General features: G+C 46.2%; 1 long non-coding RNA gene across 1 annotated transcript; it reads left to right on the forward strand.

Moving 5' to 3' along the window:
• The first annotated feature begins 1,587 nt into the window (after window positions 1-1,587).
• On the forward strand, window positions 1,588-5,289 carry LOC116562097. Its single transcript, XR_004273765.1, has 3 exons — window positions 1,588-2,701; window positions 3,801-4,066; window positions 4,555-5,289. It is a non-coding gene; the product is annotated as an uncharacterized LOC116562097 (long non-coding RNA).
• Window positions 5,290-9,011: the final 3,722 nt, after the last annotated feature.

Raw genomic sequence — 9,011 nt, forward strand, 5'->3', positions numbered from 1 at the left:
TCAGAAGGCACAGCCTGGGGTGGGCAGCGCCCGGCTGCGTGGCTCTGCGGCTGCTCCTCTTGGTGCCGCTCTGGACTGAATGTCAGATTTGGGGAATGTGTGTTTGTCGGTAGGGAATAACCTCCAGAGTGAGCCCACCCCACAGGAAGGGAGGTGGGAATTGTCCCGAAAGTGGGGGGAGATTTTCCACAGGAAATATTGGGAGAGACAGCAAGGCAGCCAGGTTTGGAGCCTGGGGGTCCTGGGAGCCCCCTGCATGGGGCTCAGGCTAGTCTCACACTTGTCCTGGGAGGACTGACCAGGTTCGGGTTCTCTGCTCTTACCCACTAATTCTAGACCTTCAGGAGGGCCTGTGACAACCACATTTGACCTCTGCTCATGGTCCTGGGGGTGCAGCGGGCAAGTGGTGAAGGAAACCTGACGAGTGGGCAGTGGTCACTGAGACCATGGGCTGAGACCCCTGTGAGAGCCCAGCAGGGCAGTGCCCGCAGGGGGTGGAAGTATGCTGGCGGGTACAGAAAGGGAGCAGGGTCCCCGCAGGATCTGGCGCAACTCGGAAGAAGGAAGCCCCACCCCCCAAGAGACCCAGTATCTCCCAGACCTGTGCCCTTAGCCCAGGGCCTGGTCAGTGCAAGGACAGCAACCCAGCAGGTCTGGGGGGTTCTCCCGGAGCAGCTGGTGCAGAGCCCGCGGGGCAGGAACGAGGGAGGCAGGGGACGCCTGGACGCAGGAGTGCCACGTGGCACTGTCCTTGTCGCGACCCTGAGGACTGCGCCAGGAATCATGGGGTTCCTGCCAGCCGCCCTCAGAACGAAACCGTGCACGGCTGACGGGGTGAGCTCAGCGAGTCACCTCCCCTGATCTAACCTGGGGCCAACACACTTTCCTTTGGAGTTTATATTTTTTCCTAAGTTGACTCACACATTCCTGCCCATTGTGTGTTCTGTTTGTTCATAGATTCATGCAGATGGGATGCCTCCAGTCTTTTTCGGAAGAAAGGTGGGATATAAACACAAATGGATGAAGTCTGCATATCCACCAGCAAAGCGAGACATGCTGCTCAAATCCGTGAGGGATTGTTGGGTAACAAATTCAACTATTGCTAACTGAGCCCGCTCTATTTTTAATGAATTGACTGAAAGTTTGTACAGTTTAAGATAATAGGACCTTCAAGCTGTCAGATAAAGAAAGGCTTATTGAAATACCTCTGTCAGCCCTCCCTGTAAGCCACATAGTTTACTTAGATAAACGGCATGAACTTGGCTTATTTTTATGAATAAGGGATTCATATCTGTTTATTCTGTCATGTCCTGACTGTTTTCCTTTCCTTTTCTGCCTTCTCTATGTCTCTGTGATCGTTTTTGGTTTGTTTGTTTGAGAAGGAGCGTGCAGTGGTGCGATCTGGTATCAGTTCACTGCAACCTCCGACTCCCTGGGTAAAGCGATTCTCCTGCCTCAGCCTCCCCAGTAGCTGGGATTACAGGTATGTGCCACCACGTCAGGTTAATTTTCATATTTTTAGTAGCGATGGGGTTTCACCGTGTTGGCCAGGATGATCTCGATCTCCTGACCTCGTGATCCGCCTGCCTCAGCCTCCCAAAGTGCTGGGATTACAGGCATGAGCCACCACGCCCGGCCATCTTGTGATTCTTTAGACCATGGTCCGCTGTTCCAGCCCCAGGCTTAGCACAGGGAATGGGATGGAGGAGCTGGAAGACGCTTATTGAATGTTTGGTGAAAAATGAAGTGGGGGAAAGCACAGGAGTGAGTTGGGGGGCGAGGGGTGGCTGTGAGGGAGCGTGACCTCCGCTCCCGGCCCTCCAGCGTCCAGGGACAGCGGCAGAAAGAGGAGAAGAGTGACCAGAGGGAGGGAGGGTGCAGCAGGCCTCTGAGCACGAAGACCCGTCTCCACAGGGGAGTGGAAGGAGTGCGTCTGCATGTGGCCGAGGGCATGCGAGGATTGTGAGCGGCTTGGTGATTCCCTCCCTCTCCCACTGCCACAGGATGAGGCCACACGAGGCCTGGCAACAGCAGTGGCTCCAGCTGAAGAAAACCCTGGGTGGTCACACGGGCGTGATGGCCAGCTGCGTTCCCTGTCCGTTTCTTTCCAGCAAACACTGTTTGCCCGAGTCAGGCTGGTGAGGACACAGAAGAGGGACCTGTTCTGTGTCTCAGGCATTTCACACCTGTGGCGATGCTGTGGCAGCTCTTACGTGGTTCTGTGGGTTCTGCTGGGTTCTGCTTCGGTGTGAAGCTCTGCAGATGTGCAGAGGGGATCAGCTCTGGTTTCTGATCAAGCAGGAAATCTCGCGTTCTCACTTAAAAATGAAACTGGAAGACAGCACAACTTTATAGCCATGCTCCTATGGCCAGACACGGGACAAAAAGATTTGTAACAGAAAAATATGTGGTGAAATGACATTTCCTGTGTTTTTTTGGCTAACCAGTCAGAAAAGTTCCCATGAGTGAGAGAGGGTTCCTAAGAAACACGCTCCTGTATTTATTGTAAAGTCTTCACGGATCTCCAAGTTTCACAAACAGGAGACGAAACCATGGCTGTGAAGAAGAACTTGGAAATCCCAGACCACGATGAAGACACAGTCCTACAGTCCCACAGGGTGACGTGTCCAAGCTTACAGTGTCATTGCTTGTCTCAAGGAGCGTCAGGAGTTAATGACGGGAACTTTTTGGTTTTAATAAAGTGGATTCTGTGCTGAGGTCTTATGGGTTTGCAGGGTTTGGAGGAGGAGATGACTGAGGGGCGTCGGCCTTGACATTTGTGGCAATCACTTAATTTACCAGCGAGGAATTCCATTGCTGGGAACTGGCGGGGCAGTTTTGTGAAGAAGGAAGGCAGATGGGAGGGAGACAGAAGAAAACGGGGTATGAAAAAGGATAGTTTTTGTGGTTTACGAAATTCATGGAGAAGCAGCCACGGGGTAAGTGTGTACGTGTCCGATGGCTCCTGGTGAACCACAGCCTGCTTGTTTGGATTGCTGTGGAGAGCCACCGCGGTAAGCCGGCCTCCCTGTGGGAACGTGGTCCACGGCTGCGCAGCACAGCCCCTCCGCCAGGAATCTCACAGGATCCCGGGAGGAAAAGCCTAAAGCTGCCACCATTGGAAATTTCCAAAAGAGCAGGGCTTTGTCAGGTGTTCTTGGGGGTGAAATAGTTTCACAAACCACACAAGCAAATAACTGACCTCTGGTTAGTTGATATTAATTCTTCCCCTTTGCTTTGATTTTAAACCTCTTTTGGAGGGATATTTCCTTGGTTTCTTTTGCTAGAAAAGTTTCTTCCCCCTAAAAGAAGAATATTTTCAGTGCTACAAACTCCAGAGCATAAGGACTTTGGATGAACTTTCTGTTGAAACACAGCACTTAGACAGCAAGGTCTGCAAATCTCAGCTTTTAGCCCAGTGAAATTTGACGGTTTAACACCTTCAAGCAGCCTCCCCTCAGTCAAGACAGAATCCGGCGTGCTGCACATTCGTTACCACAGATCCATCTTGCCTAGTTTTATGAACTCCATGCAAATAAAACCACACAGCACGTGGTTTTCCGTGTGTGCCATTTTCCACTCGATGTCCTGTCTGTGCTTCATTCATGTGGTTTGGGTATCTGTGTGTTTTCTGTCGTTGTTCTGTTGCGTTTCCTGTTAAATACACGTTACTCCATTGCTGCTTCTCCATAAATTTCCTAAACTATAAAGACTGTTCTTTCTCATATGCTGTTTTCTTCTCTCTCCCTCCCATGGTTTATTGAACCATTCAAGTACTGATGGACAGTTTTTGGCTTTAGGCTATTACAAACAAGGTGGATACGAACAAGTCTTCTGGTGCACATGTGAATGCATTGCAGGTGGCTACCTGCCTAGCAGTGAAGCTGCTGGGTGTGATAGAATTCATGCATGCTCAGTGGTGTAAGGCACCATCAAGATGTTTCCCCAGTGGCTTTACTGATTTACATCCTCACCAGCGAAGGATCAGAATTCCAGCTGCTCCAAGTTTTTTTCAGCATGTGACGTTGGCAGCATTCAAGTGCAGGCATTCTGGCAGTGAGGAGTGGTATTTCACCGTGGCTTTACTTTGCATTTGCTTGATGATTAATGAGGTTGAGCACATTCAAATGTGCCTATTGGTCATTTGAACATCTTTTGTGAAGTGCTTAAGTCTTTTTCTCATTTAACTTCTCATCAATTTGTTATTGATTTGTAACGTGTTATATTACATATATATCCTTAAACATATATATAAGAATGTATGTCCTTAAATTTTAGATGAGTTATTTTTCAGGAATATATATATATATATATTACATATCTTCTCTCAATTAGTGCCTTTTATTCTCTCAATTGAACAGAAGTTCTTAATTTTCATCAAGTCCTATTTGTCAATCTTTTCCTTTGTGGGTGGGCTTTTGTGTCCTGTTTAGGAAAGATTCATGAACCTTAAGATATTTTCCTATGTAATCTTCTAGAAATTTAACAGTTTCACCTCTTATTTCCAGGTTTGATAGTAACTTGGAAATGATTTTTAAATATATCACATTGCAGGGATTCAGGTTCATGTTATTACTCATACATAGCTGACCCGGTGATTGTCAGCTGAAGAAAGAGGAGGTTCATACATTTGGAAAGGAGGGCTTTGTTTCTTGTGAAGGGTGCAAGAGTGGCCGTTTTGACAGGCTGGGAAGTGTAGCCTCCAGTCAGAAGTTGGAAACAGACACTTCATGGGTGGAAAAAATAAGACAAAAATTTATTCAGAATGGGACATCCAATGTACATACTTGATAAGCTACAAAAACCATGAATATTTATGAAAAAAAGAACGTGTACACGTGCACCTGAGCGTCTTGCTTCTCTGTGGATCGAATGATCAAAAGCTGGCGGTGTTAGCGTGATCTGAGGGTGGCGTTTTTGGCCCTCTGACTTCAGAAGCTGATGCAGAGGATATGAAAACCCTCCCTGCACATTCTCTGCAGAGTGCCAGAGCTACTCCATGGCCAGTGGGCTACCATCAGGAAGGAATGCTGTTGGTTGTTGAGTCAAGATCTTAGAAAGGGAGGGTGCGTGATGAGGCCGGTGAGTCAGCAGCGGAGCAAATCTCCAAAAGGGCTGGTTTCTGCTTCGCTCTTAGGGAAGGTAGACTCATGGCGGCAGTGGGGGAGGGGTGCAATGAGGCGCACCCTACCTCCCGTCCCATCACAGCCAGGAACTCAGTTCAAGTGTTTCTGGGGTCCCCTTGGCCAAGAGGAGGGCCGTTCAGTCAGTAGGGGGCTGCAGATTTCGCGTTTTACTTGTTCAAATGTTTCTGGGGTCCCCTTGGCCAAGAGGAGGGCCGTTCAGTCAGTGGGGGGCTGCAGATTTCGCGTTTTACTTTCCATGACACGTGTTTGAAACAGCGTGTTCTCCCTACAGCCCTGCATTCGCACCTCAGTCATCACTGAGTGGCTGCACATGTGTGTGTCTCTGTTTCCAGAATTTCTGTGTGGTTTGTTGGCCTTGCGGCAACACTATTTTAACTGCTATTGGCTGATAAAAGTTGTCTCGATGTCTGGTGATGAGAATGCTTCAGCTGCGTTCCTCTCCGTCAAGACTGTCCTCGATGGTCTGGCCCCTGGGGCTTTCCATATGTATCTTAGTATCCACTTGTCAATTTTCACCAAAAACACAACTAAAGCCTGCAGGAGCTTCGACTGGTATTGTATTGAATCTGTAAGTCAATTTGGGCTCACTTGACAATTTTGACATTTAACCCTCCAGTTTGTGAAAGTGGCGTATGCCTATCTTTATATAAACTTCTTTAATCGGTTTCAAGGACATTTTTTTCAGTCTTTTATAAAAGTTTTGCAAATTTTTGTTATATTTATTTCTTGGCATTAATATTCTTAGGGTATTGCAATTTTTTTAAAATTTCACTTTCTAGATGTGCTAGTATACAGAAATGCAACTGACTTTTGAATGTTGAACTCATATTCAGCTATCTTAAATTAACTTATTAATTTAAATAGTTACAGTTTTTTTTTGAAGTTCCACATTCAAAATATTTTTGTTTGGCTAAATAATGAAGGCTTTATTTGTTTACGTCTAACTCTAACTTTTAAATTTCCTTTTCTTACCCCACTGTCTCAGTTAGTACTTCTAGTACAATATTGAAGGAAATGGAGATAGTGGAAACCCTTGTCTCATTTCCAATTCTGTTAGCTGTGCCTTTAGTATTCCGCTGTTGCATTGGTAATTTTGTAAATACCCTTTGTCATATTTGGGAAATATCCTTATGCTTATGGTTAACTGAGGTTTCTTTTTAATTTTTTTAATCTAAATTATGAATAGATGTTGAGTTTTATTATATAATATTTCTGTAGTCATTGATATTATCATATGGTTTTTATCCTTTATTCTGTTATGTTGCTTTACTATGACTGGTTTTAAATATAAAACCCACTTCCATTAATGAAGTACATCCCACTAGGCTTAACATATGATTCCCTTTACATAGTATTATAAATAATAACTTTTTGTTCTTACGAAATATCCTTATCTTCAGTAATACTCCTTGCTTTAAAGCAGGGGTGTCTAATCTTTTGGCTTCCCTGAACCACATTGGAAGAAGAAGTGTCTTGGGCCACACATAAAATACACGAACACTAATGATAGCTGATGAGCTAAAAAAAATCACAAACAATCTCCTAATGTTTAAGAAAGGGTATGAATTTGTTTTGAGCCACCTTCAAAGCCACTCTGGGCTGCACGGGGCCCACGGGCAGAGGGTTGGACAAGCTTGCCAAGTCTGTCTTTTTTCTTCATTAGTTACATCAGTTTTTAAAACTGGATATGTTTGCTTTTGAATTTTGTGGTGTATCTTGTTCAGTCTTTTACCCTGTTACTTCTTTGTGCTGATGTTCAAATTAGCTCTGTTATAAGCAGTGTGCCCTGGGATCGTTTATTCTGTCAAGGAGAGATCATCTTTGTTTTTCAGTTAGCATATTTAGTCCATTTACAGTTAACACCATTACTGTTGTATTTTAGTTTAAATCCACCATCTATTATTTTCTATTCGCCCCATGTGCTTTTTGTTCCTTTTTCCCCTTGTGTTTTTATGATTGAATCAACATTTTTACTACTCTATTTCTGCCTCTGAGCTTATTGTTGACATTTTTGCTATTATTTCAATGGTTACTTTATACCAAAAATCCACCTTTGACATCATCTGTCCTAAACTATCACATTTACATCATGTAAGTCATTTCACTCTTCGTGCTTTGTCTTGCATTTTATCCCAGGTTTCAGGTGCATGAAACATTTTTATTATTGTCTTAAATATTAGCTCTTTATGTAGGTTTACTTCAAATACTTACCCTTTTGTGTATCCTTTCTTACTTTTAGCATCTCCTCTCTTCCAAAACACTTGTCCTGCCTCATGTCCATTGTCTGGGACATCTCTGTTTCCGCCTTCCTTTTGGAAAACCATCTCTCTTGGGCATGGCTTGTTGTGTGTGGTCTGTAAGCACATCAGTGCCATCACTACACGCCTTTTGGTTTCTGTCTGTTGAGAAGTGAACTGAGGCTCTAAATGTGGCTCTTTGAAAGAGTCGTGTTATTTTCTCTCGGTATTTTTAAGGTTTATCTCTTTGTCTTTGGTTTTCGGATTTATTCTGATGACACTAGTGTCAAAAGCTAAATCTGTGAAAAGTCTGAGGTTTTGCTCTCCCTGTTCCTGAAGTCCTCGGTGAGTGTGGCTGTGAGTCTGACAAGGAGCTGCAGCTCAGGGGCTCAGGGTCCCACCGCCGACTGTGGGGCCAACTGGCCTTTGCCCTGGATGCTGAGCAGACCCGCCTGTTCCTCTCTGGAGGGAGGCACTGTCTGGCTCTCCTAAGGCTACTCACTTAGCAAACATACTTGAAGAGAGGATGGGGGGCCAGTGGGTCTCAATGGCTCAGCCTGCAGCCTTCCAGGGACCCCAGGATCCACAACAGCCTCCATTGTTCACACACTGTGTTCACGTCTGGTGAGTTTTCCCATGAGGACGTCCGCGACTGTGATTGATCTGACAGGTAGGAACCACACCCACTCCATCTGTGCCTCGCAGCCCTGAATTCAGGCCACTGACCCCAGGCCGCTCGTCCAAGGGCGCTGGGCTGATGGTGGAGGGAACCCGCATGCCCTCGGTCCCTTCCCATCATCAAGCGTCAGAGGTGCCCTTTATCTCAGCCGACTTCCCTAAACTTTGTGACTTTTCTTTGACATTATCCTCCCTTCGCTTTTATTTAAATTTTTTCCCTTCTAATTCCTTCACAAACTGTATCGACCCATGAGACCAAAGCCCCAGATAAACTGAAAAATGATGTCCTGGAAGGATGAATCTTCAAGCCTTCTGGGGAGATAAGTGCATGAAACACTCAGACATCCTTTTATTCCAGAATCTCAGCTTTGTAACATGATTCCCTTCCAATTGTATCTAACTTAGAAAAGTCTCTCACATCTACCGCAAATTCATGTGGGAACCTAACCCTCAAGGTAGCAGTATGAAAAGCTGGAACCTCTGGAATGTGCTGGGGTCATGAGGGTGAAGCCCTCATAAGTGGGGTTAGCGCCCGTATAGACGGGACCCTGAGGGCTCCCTCGCCTGTCCCACTCTCTGAGGACACTGTGAGAAGGCGCCATCTGCCAACCAGAAATTGACCCCTCACCAGACATCAGCCCTGGCAGCCCCTTCATCCTGGACTTCCAGTCTCCAGAACTGTGAGCGATAAATGTCTGTTTCTCCTAAACCCCCTCAACGAGGGCCCTTTGTTATCACGTCCCAAACAGAAGAAGTCCTGTGTTTATCCAGTATCCACTCAGCGGGTCTCCTCCTCTGTCCACGAGGCCACTGTTCTAACATGCCCCAGCAGGAGGTGAGCGCTTGGCATTTCTGGTTAACCTTGAGGTTCATCTTACCCTCACGCTGCAGCATGTCAGGTACTCCTGATTCCCCTCCAAAGAGGGTCCCCGTCTCCTCCTCCGCTGCC

Source organism: Sapajus apella, unplaced genomic scaffold (assembly GCF_009761245.1).
Source record: "Sapajus apella isolate SASKATOON/1434 unplaced genomic scaffold, GSC_monkey_1.0 scaffold31, whole genome shotgun sequence".
Lineage (NCBI taxonomy): Eukaryota > Metazoa > Chordata > Mammalia > Primates > Cebidae > Sapajus > Sapajus apella.